Below are 9,009 nucleotides of genomic sequence, written 5' to 3' on the forward strand. Positions count from 1 at the left end.
CACGCACAGCCATTGATGCCAAGGTCCCTGGAGGCTCGGTGAGTAGCAGCGCCCATTTCCGGCTGCTTTGCCAGCAACAATCCCTTTGGGACAGAGAGGATGTGGTCCTGGGATGCCATGCTCTGGGTGCGAGGGGATTGCTGCAGTGGCCTCCGTGGGGAGCTGCCCTGGGAGACGACTGGGAAACTGGTCCACAATGCAGCAGCGAGACTATGGACTAGGATCCCTCTCTTTGTTCCTCGCCTATCTCTCCTACCTTTCCTTCCTCCCTCCACATGGGGTTTTCGGGGGGGGGGGGGCTAGTCCACCTCCTCCTCCAAACCATTTGCACATGTTTCCTCTGTTGTGCAATGAGGCTGAGCGATGTCACACAGAGTTAAAGTCCCAGGGACTCCTTTCTTTAAAGAAGGGAGATCTTTTCTGAAAGGGGAGGTGGTGGGCCAAATGAGTTTGGGATCCTCTGATCTCCAGGAAGGAGAGCGTGGCAGACCTGGCCCCTCCCTGATCAGGCTCCCCAGGCATCCTCCCCTGCTGCAGCCCTGGGACCCCCACCGTCTCCCCACTGCACCCTCTGGGGGGAGAGAGAGGAGACTCACCAGATCCCAGGAGGGGACAGCGAGGCAGCCCTTGCAGGAGAGACCCCAAAGCAAGGAAAGGACTGGGGAGGGAGGGGCCTTGGCTCTGGAGGACCTGCCCCCTCTTGCTTCCTGGCCTCTCTAGGAAGGCAGCTCACTTCCCTTTAACCCTTGCCAAGCCGAGTCCCTCCAGCTCAGCCCTCTCTCGCTTGGCAGAACCTCAGATTCTTATTATTTTTTATGGATTAAGGGGGGCATCTGCCCCCCTGGCTACGCCCATGCCCAGATATCCTTTTGGGGGTGAGGCTCTTGGCTGGACTCTGAGCATCTCCCTCCCTTGGGCGGAAGCCAGAGGAAGAGCTTGCAGGGAAAAGGGCTTTGCAGGAGGCAAGGAAGCTCCTCCTAGAATTCCGGAGTGGAGAGATAGGAGGGGATCCCAGGGTCATCTAGTCCAACCCCCAGCAATGCAGGAATCTCAGCTAAAGCATCCATGGCAGATGGCCGTCCGATCTGTGCTTAGAAACCTCCAAGGAAGTAGAGTCCACCACCTCCCAAGGGAGACCTTTCCCCTGCCCAACTGCTCTTAGATGTCCCTCAAGGCAGCGGGTCCTGAGTTCTAGCCCTGCTGAAACAATCGCACTGGCTGCCAAGGAGGAACCAAGCGAGGTTCAAAAGAAATAAATACTATTCTCATCATAAATGAGCAATACTTTCTTATGCATGCTTTTTATGCTAATATACAAAAATATGCCATTTCCCTTTCCAGAAATGATTAATTGCTAATTCAATGGACTGAAAATGGATTGTTGTTATTTTTATGTTTAGGGAAGCTTTTAATATTTGATGGACTATTGTATTTTAATATTTTGTTGGAAGCCGCCCAGAGTGGCTTGGGAACCCAGCCAGGTGGGCAGGGTATATTTTTATCATTATTATTATTATTATTATTATTTGATCAGGAGAGTGTTCTCGTTTCGAAAGAGGCAGGTGGAATCTCCAGGGTTGCTAATAGCATAACATTGAAAGGCTAGTGAAATATGGGGAGCCCTAGAGCATCTGCGTGGCATGCAGAATGTCCCAGGGTCATCCCCTGACATCTCCTGCAAGGGCCGGACGAAATCCCTTCCTGAAACTCTGGGGAGCAGCTGCCAGTGTTGGGTGTAGTGAAGGGTTAAGCTTCTGTGTCTCGAGGCTGAGAGGAGGCGCTTACAAGGGAAGTAAGCCAGGACGTGACGAAAGCAGCTTGGAATGCTGTGAGCTGAGTGAAAAGTGAAAGCAGTTTTGTTGCGTAGCTGCAAACTGAGAGAGAAGGACGCAGAGAAAATGCAGCTACAATCTGATGGTCTTTATGAATTGTAAATATGCTACTTTTGAGCAAATAAAGGGATATTAGGACAGAAGAAACGTGTGGGACTTGTTTTACTGCCCTTTCAACACGGACGCTGTGCAATTCTGCTAATTGCTTTACGACCTGCAGAGGCGTGCAGGGGAAGCGTGCCGGACGCCGAACAATAAAGCAATAAATCTACCTAACAGCCAGTCAGTGTAGGCCAGGGGTCCTCAAACTATGTTCCGCGGGCCGAATCCAGCCTGCCAGGGTCGTGAATCTGGCCTGCACGGCCATTTCAGAACCTGCCATGTGTCTGAGGCTGAAAGCATCTCGCCACCCGCTCAGTCAGTCCCCATGCTGCGCTGAGGTATAACACCGGTCTTGAAAGACCTACATTGGCTCCCAGTATGTTTCCAAGCACAATTCAAAGTGTTGGTGCTGACCTTTAAAGCCCTAAAAGGCCTCGGCCCAGGAAACGTGACGGAGTGTCTCCACCCCCATCATTCTATCTGGACACGGAGGTCCAGTGCTCAGGGCCTTATGGGGGTTCCCTCATTGCGAGAAGCAAAGCTACAGGGAACCAGGCAGAGGGCCTTCTCGGTAATGGCGCCCGCCCTGTGGAACGCCCTCCCATCAGATGTCAAAGTGATAAACAACTACCTGACATTCAGAAGACATCTTAAGGCAGCCCTGTTCAGGGAAGTTTTTAATGTGTGACATTTTAGTGTATTTTTGGTCGCTGTGGAAGCCGCCCAGAGTGGCTGGGGAAACCCAGCCAGATGGACGGGGTACAAATAATAAATTATTATTATTATTATTATTAGGTAAACGCCACCAATGTTGGCGCTGCTTTCCCCCACCACCAGCCTCAAAGACTAGACTCTCCTGGCTTCAGCGAAAGCAACTCCAAGCCTCCGGAGCGCAAGATTCGCTGAAGCCAGGGAGCCTGCATTTGCTCCCTAGGACGCACACACATTTCCCCTTAATTTTGAGAAGTTGAGAAGAACTGACAGTCTGACGTTTGCTGGAGCCAGAACAAGGCCTCTTGCTCCAGGTGATGCAGAGCTGCCAGGAAGCTGCCTTTTAAAAAAGTAATACTTTGAGCCTGTAGTTCAATTTCCCAGCAGCTCCCCTTGCCCCAGAGACACTTCTAGCATTCCATCTCCTCTACCTGTGGCATTGTTCAGCAGTGGGGAAAGTGACCTCTTCACACTGGATGTCCATTTGGTATGGCCCATTCCAGGTTTTTGCCTGCCCCTTGTGTTTGTCTTTCATTTGTTCTCCTATGTGTGTTGCCAATAGACGCCACAATTCTGTGGGTACTCTAGGTGGCGCAGAAAGCACCTAGAAGCTCCCTAGAGGTTGAAGTGCCAATCAAACTTCAGTTTTGCGCTCTATTAATTCCAATTAGCAGTACTGGGGGTGGTTAAGATTCTGGGGCAGTTCTTTTGGCCAGCAGAGGGTGGCACAGGGCCAGCCTACTTTCCCTTTAAAGCCAATTGGGTCTCCAGCTGGTTTTGGATTACAACTCCCATCATCCCTAGCTAGCAAAACCAATGGGAAGGGATGATGGGAACTGTAGTCCGGGAGCTGCTGGGGACCCAAGTTTGGCCCATAAAGATGGGACCGGTCCACATTTGTATTTTCTTGTATTTTGTTTTCCTCCTTTGTGCGTTTATTTTTTTTATTTTTTAAGAGGGCAAATTGAAAGAGAAATTGTATGGTAAGTTGCGGAATAATAAAAGGTTGTGTTTGAAAAAAACAAACCAACTTGGGGGTAGCCTTGTAATCATTTTACACTTAGTTAACCCTTTCCTTATGACCCAGTATGATGTCACACACCTAGGAGGGCTAACGCCACATACCTCCCCCCTTAAGAAGATTGACTCAGGATGGATAACTTAACCTACCGGTGGTTATTCTCCTGATCAATCAGCATTACATATCTAATGCAAATAAACATTTACTAACCTGTTATTACACTCTTCACATCCCACATAACATTGGTACATCAGTTACTTTGTTCTGGCAAAATATACACTTATACATAAAACGTGATATATCTTAGGTATTCAGTTAACTACAGAAAAATTATAACTGTGCACTGGTTAATTTTCAACCACAGGTCTTCTTGATAAGGCATCTGCAATGGTGTTCAGGGACCCTTATACATTTTTAATTGTAAAATTAAAGTCTTGCAGCAATAGGGCCCACCTCATCAATTTACTGTTCTTCATTGTTCTCAGCCACAGCAAGGGTGAATGGTAGTACATAAGATAAAAGTTCGGCCCCAGAAGTACGGCTTCAGTTTCTGTAATGCCCACACGATGGCAAGGCATTCCTTCTCGATGGTAGAAAAATGTCTTTCCTTCGGAAATAATTTGCTTATGAAGGTGATCGGATGCAGGTCATCCTTCTCTCCCTGTTGACACAGTACGGCCCCGATCCTGGCATTGCAGGCATCAGTGAAGACGGTGAACTCACGATCATAATTAGGAGCAACAAGGACTGGTCCTGACGTCAAGGCGCTTTTTAAGGCATCAAAGGCCTGCTGACACGCTGCTGTCCATTTAACCTTATCTGGCTCCTTCTTCCGAGTTAGGTCAGATAAAGGCGCTGCTAACTCACTAAATTTTGGAATAAATTTTCGATCATAACCGGCTAGTCCTAGGAAAGCTCTGACTTTCTTCTTGGAGGTAGGGGTAGGCCATTTTGAAAAGGTTTCATCACTCCTCCTCCCAACATGTGTCCCAGGTATTGAATAATCGAGCCCCCTATCTGACATTTACTAGCTTTGATGGTTAAGCCCGCCTCTTTAATTCGCTCTAGCACTATCCCCAAGTGCTCTTTGTGTTTATCCCAAGTTGGACTGTACACAGCAATATCGTCTAAATAAGCAACTGTGAACCCTCGTAATCCGTTCAGGATTTTGTCCACCAGTCGCTGAAAAGTGGCTGGCGCATTCTTTAAACTCAAACTGCCCTAAGCGACTTCTAAACACAGTTTTCTCCTGGTTCCTAGGGTCCATTTTTACTTGATAGTATCCCTTTGTTAAGTCTAGGCAGGTGATGTAATGACATTGGCCTATAGCTTCGATCAGGTCATCTAAATGTGGCATTGGATATGCATCTGCTTTAGTGACATGGTTCAGCTTCCTATAATCCAGGCAAAATCTGATAGATCCCTCAGGTTTGTCTAACAACACTTTGGATGCTACCCAGGGGCTTTCCGAAGGGGTTATGATCCCTGCCTTCAACATCTCCCTTACCTCATTGCTAACTTTCCCCACATATTCTCCTGTTATCCTATAAGGCACGGGTGTTAAACACAAGGCCCGCGGGCCGAATCCGGCCCACCAGACCTCGTCATGTGGCCCGTGTAGCCGCCCTTTCTCGCTGCTGTTCTCGCCCGTCCAGTGCACCATCGCCTGGTTGTGCGCCACGTCGCCTTTCAGCACGAAGGAGGTGGTGAGCAGAGAGGCCACCTCCGGAGGTCCCCCGCCGGTGTGACTCCGCAGGCCGTCCGCCTCGTCCCACGGGCTGCCCCTCTGGCGGCTGCTCCGGTCCGGCAGGCGTGCCACCCAGGAGGCGCCCAGCGTGAGCAGCAGCAGCAAGCGGAGCGGAGCTAACCGGCCGGGCGCTCCTCCGCACATCCTGCCAGCCGCTGCTGGCGCCATGCTCGGCCTCCGCTGCGCCGGCGCCGGGCAGCGATGCGAGTCTGGCAGGTGAGGCGCGGAGGCGGAGGACAGGAGGGAGTGAGCCGAGATGGAGGAGGGAGTGCGGCGCGGACGCGCGGTGTGGGAAACAATGTGCCAGCAGGGCTTCCACGCCCAGGCGAGGCGCAGCGCCGCCCTCTGCCGGCGGGCCCCACCGAGCCCCGGAGCCCGGCCGGCCGCCTTCCCCGACGGCTGCTGGCAGCAGGGCTGCAGCGGGCGCGCCGGAGCAAGTGGACGGGAGCCCAGCGCCTGGGCAAGCAAATGTCCCCCTCAGCCTGGGCTTGCCACGAGGGCAAGGGGAGGCGGCTGCCTCAGGCAGCAGGATCCACAGGGGCAGCTCAACCCCATCGTGGAAATGTGCTTCCTCCACCAGCGCCAGATTTGGGGCCGTGCGGGCGCCTCACCCGCCCCGAGCCAAGGGAGCACAAAATAATGATAACGATGCCTATTTATTCTATGGGGGGGGGACCAAATTTTGTCCTCACTCAGGGTGGGTGCCATATTACCAAAGTCCACCCCTGCCCCCCCCAATGGGATTTGAAATCCAGGGATTTGAAATCCAATAAATCCCTAGGAGTGCCCCTGTCCATACTGAGTAAGCCCCTCAGCCCCTAAAAGCAGACGATACGAACTTTTCAACATTGTGATAGTGATGTTGTGATACGGTAGCGATATATTGCAGTGTTGAAAAGCAGAGGGAGGAACAAGCAGCATTGGCCCCCGTCAGAAACTGGGGTGCAACCGACACATCTCCCCCTCCCCACCAGCTCCTGGCACAGGGAGGAGGCAGCAACAGGCGGAGAAGGAAGAGAAGGCGCAGACAAGCCCCAGCCACAAGACGCAGTCCGGTAAAGGTGCCCTCAGACTGGGCCTGCACAATGTTATGATACATCACCACAGGGGCAGACTTTAGTAATCTTTCATAACAGGGGTGTCAGCCTGAATAAAATATTGAGGGGGGGCAGGTAGGCCCCACCTCACATCACCATCACCATCACCATCATCATCATCATCATCATTTATTACTGGTCAAAGACCAACTCGAACCTCACATAATTTATCACATGCCACACACACCCCATTTAAATGTCAAAGCCCATCAACTTCGGGGGTCTCAGCCTGCTCAAATATTTTAGGCCGATACAACCAGCCCTTTGAGGGTGACCAAACTGCTGATGTGGCCCCTGATGAATTTGAGTTTGACACCCCTGCTATAGGGGGTTACAGCAATGGGCTCGGCATCCCCGGTGTCGATATGATGTACAACTCCCTTAGCTCTACCTGGAGTATTACTGAAAATTTCCTTATAATCTTGTAGGATCTGTTTAACCTTCACCTGCTGATTAAGGGTTAATGTAGGAGCTATCTTAATTTCTTGTAGATTGCACAACTGCATGTTCTATCAGCTTCGTCTGGATCTTCACGTATTGCATACACTGTCCAGCCTTCTGGTCTAAGATAAGGCTTTAACATGTTCACACGAACCACCTGACGCCCTTCTTCCCCTTGTTGGATTATGTAATTTACATCACTCATTTTGGACACGATTTTGTATGGTTCCTTCCATGCTAGTTGCATTTTATTTCCTTTGGTTGGTCTCAATAGCAACACTTCACTAGTGGGTTCAAAAGTTCTTACTCTGGCCTTTTTGTCATACCAGGCTTTCTGCTTTGTTTGGGCTGCCTCAAAACAATTAATTAAATCAGCATCCTCTTTCTGTTCTTGGGCAAAATTAGGTTTTTGGTAAAAGGAACCAGCAGGGCTTCATTTCTCCCCTCAGAGATCTGTTCCTCAGCTCTGTCTCCTTTGGCAACAGTAGCATTCCCCTCAGCATCAGGTGACTGTTGACCCCCCTTGGAGTGAGTAACTACAAAAGAACTCTGTTCATGCTCTAAGAGATCCTATCCGGAAGGAGGTGGACTTGCCCTGCCAGACCCCTAAATTTTGTTGTGAATCATCTGCTTTTTGCTGGCTGAGAGAATCGGCAGAATCCGAGACCAGGGAGAAGAGCTGGTGGAAGAAGACTGGAAGTTTAAAGACTATTTATAGAAATATTGCAAAATTAATGAATGTTAGAACAAAGTGGGAATGAAGTTATATGGCTTTAGCAGAAATGTAATAAGGAATTAAGTATAAATAGATCAATTGAGCATTAAAGGGAATAAAATAAGGTGAGAATGTGTTAAGATAATTATAGGATAGAAAACAGAGGAAGATGGAAAGGAATTGCAGAAATAATTAATTGATGTGGAATACAAAAAGGGAGGTGTGAGGAAGTCGTGGAAATAAGCGAATGAAAGATATGACATTGAAATTGTTTAAAATGGTCTTTGTTTTGTTTTCTTTGTCTTATGTGTTAGTGCTTTGTAGTGCTTTTACATTGTATTGTGTTGTTTTTTGTTTGCTTGTTTTGCTTCTTTGTTTGTAGTGTTTAAATTTTGGGAAACTCAATAAATATTATTTTTTTTAAAAAAAATGAGATCCCATCCAATCAGCACAGCAGTGGGAATCTCCTCAGAAATGGCAACCTGCCACTGTCCTGACCAGTCTTGGAACTTAACATGGATCTCTGCAACGGGGAATACCTCAGGCTGCTTTGAAATTCCTTTTAATCGCATAACTTTCCCTGGAATTATTTTGGTGGGACAGATTATCTCTGGGTGGACAATAGTGACTTGCGAGCCTGTATCTTTTAACCCTAGAAATCTCCTCCCTTCAATCCAAATAATTTCCCCAGCCGTTTTCAAAAAAAGATTGTCTTGTTTAATGGCATAGCAATGTGCCACTTTAGCCTCCACCACTTCAGCAGGCTTCGGCCTATCCTGACTAGCTAGGCTCTCCTCAGCTGCTGGTGTTTGCTTGGGCCTTGTCATTTTGCCCTTTTGACAATGGCCTGTTTCCCTTGTCTGTCTCTGAAGATGGGTTTCCCTTTGCCTGTTGGAATCTATTTCTGGTAGTCCCCCACACTTTGCCGCCAAAACTTGGTTCATCAAGCCTATGGTCCCTTATTTCATTTATTCGGTCAGCTAAGTTAGCGGCTTCTTGAAGTGATTGAGGGTGTCTTTCCTTTATAAGATATTTTAATTGGCCGTTTATCATTTCATAAAATTGTTCCAGAGCAAACACTTCTCTGATTTTTGGAACGGAGTCTGCCCTCTCCTGTTCTAACCATTTTGTGAGGTAGTTTGAGATTTTAGCCCCAAACTGAGCGTATGTCTCCTCCCTCACTTTAGTCACACTTCTAAATTTCTTTCTCAGTTGTTCTGGGGTAATCCCAAACCTGGTATATATTGTTAGTATCTTCAACTCACAGGCAGAGGTACCTGGCCTCCCCCGAGGCAATTGAGCGAGATACTGTGTTTACCGTCCGTCTGCGATCCCGGCAGGCT

General features: G+C 48.9%; 1 protein-coding gene and 1 long non-coding RNA gene across 5 annotated transcripts in view; one reads left to right on the plus strand and one right to left on the minus strand.

Annotated features, from left to right (window-relative positions):
- The window catches only part of LOC308475075 (uncharacterized protein), a 166,728-nt gene that overhangs the window by 41,151 nt on the left and 116,568 nt on the right, over positions 1–9,009 (minus strand). For 2 of the 4 annotated variants that reach the window (XM_081001896.1, XM_081001893.1), the window contains exon 1: positions 597–2,318. The exons of 1 other annotated variant lie outside the window; for it this stretch is intronic. The gene's annotated coding sequence lies outside the window, so the exon portion shown is untranslated. Of the gene's footprint in view, positions 1–596; positions 2,319–9,009 lie in introns of those variants that run through there. One more of the 4 variants, XM_081001892.1, reaches the window with a different exon arrangement.
- LOC308475429 overlaps positions 1–9,009 on the plus strand; it is a 59,162-nt gene that overhangs the window by 27,602 nt on the left and 22,551 nt on the right. The gene's annotated exons all lie outside the window — the stretch shown is intronic.

This window comes from Podarcis pityusensis (assembly GCF_964106645.2).
Source record: "Podarcis pityusensis genome assembly, chromosome: 4".
Lineage (NCBI taxonomy): Eukaryota > Metazoa > Chordata > Lepidosauria > Squamata > Lacertidae > Podarcis > Podarcis pityusensis.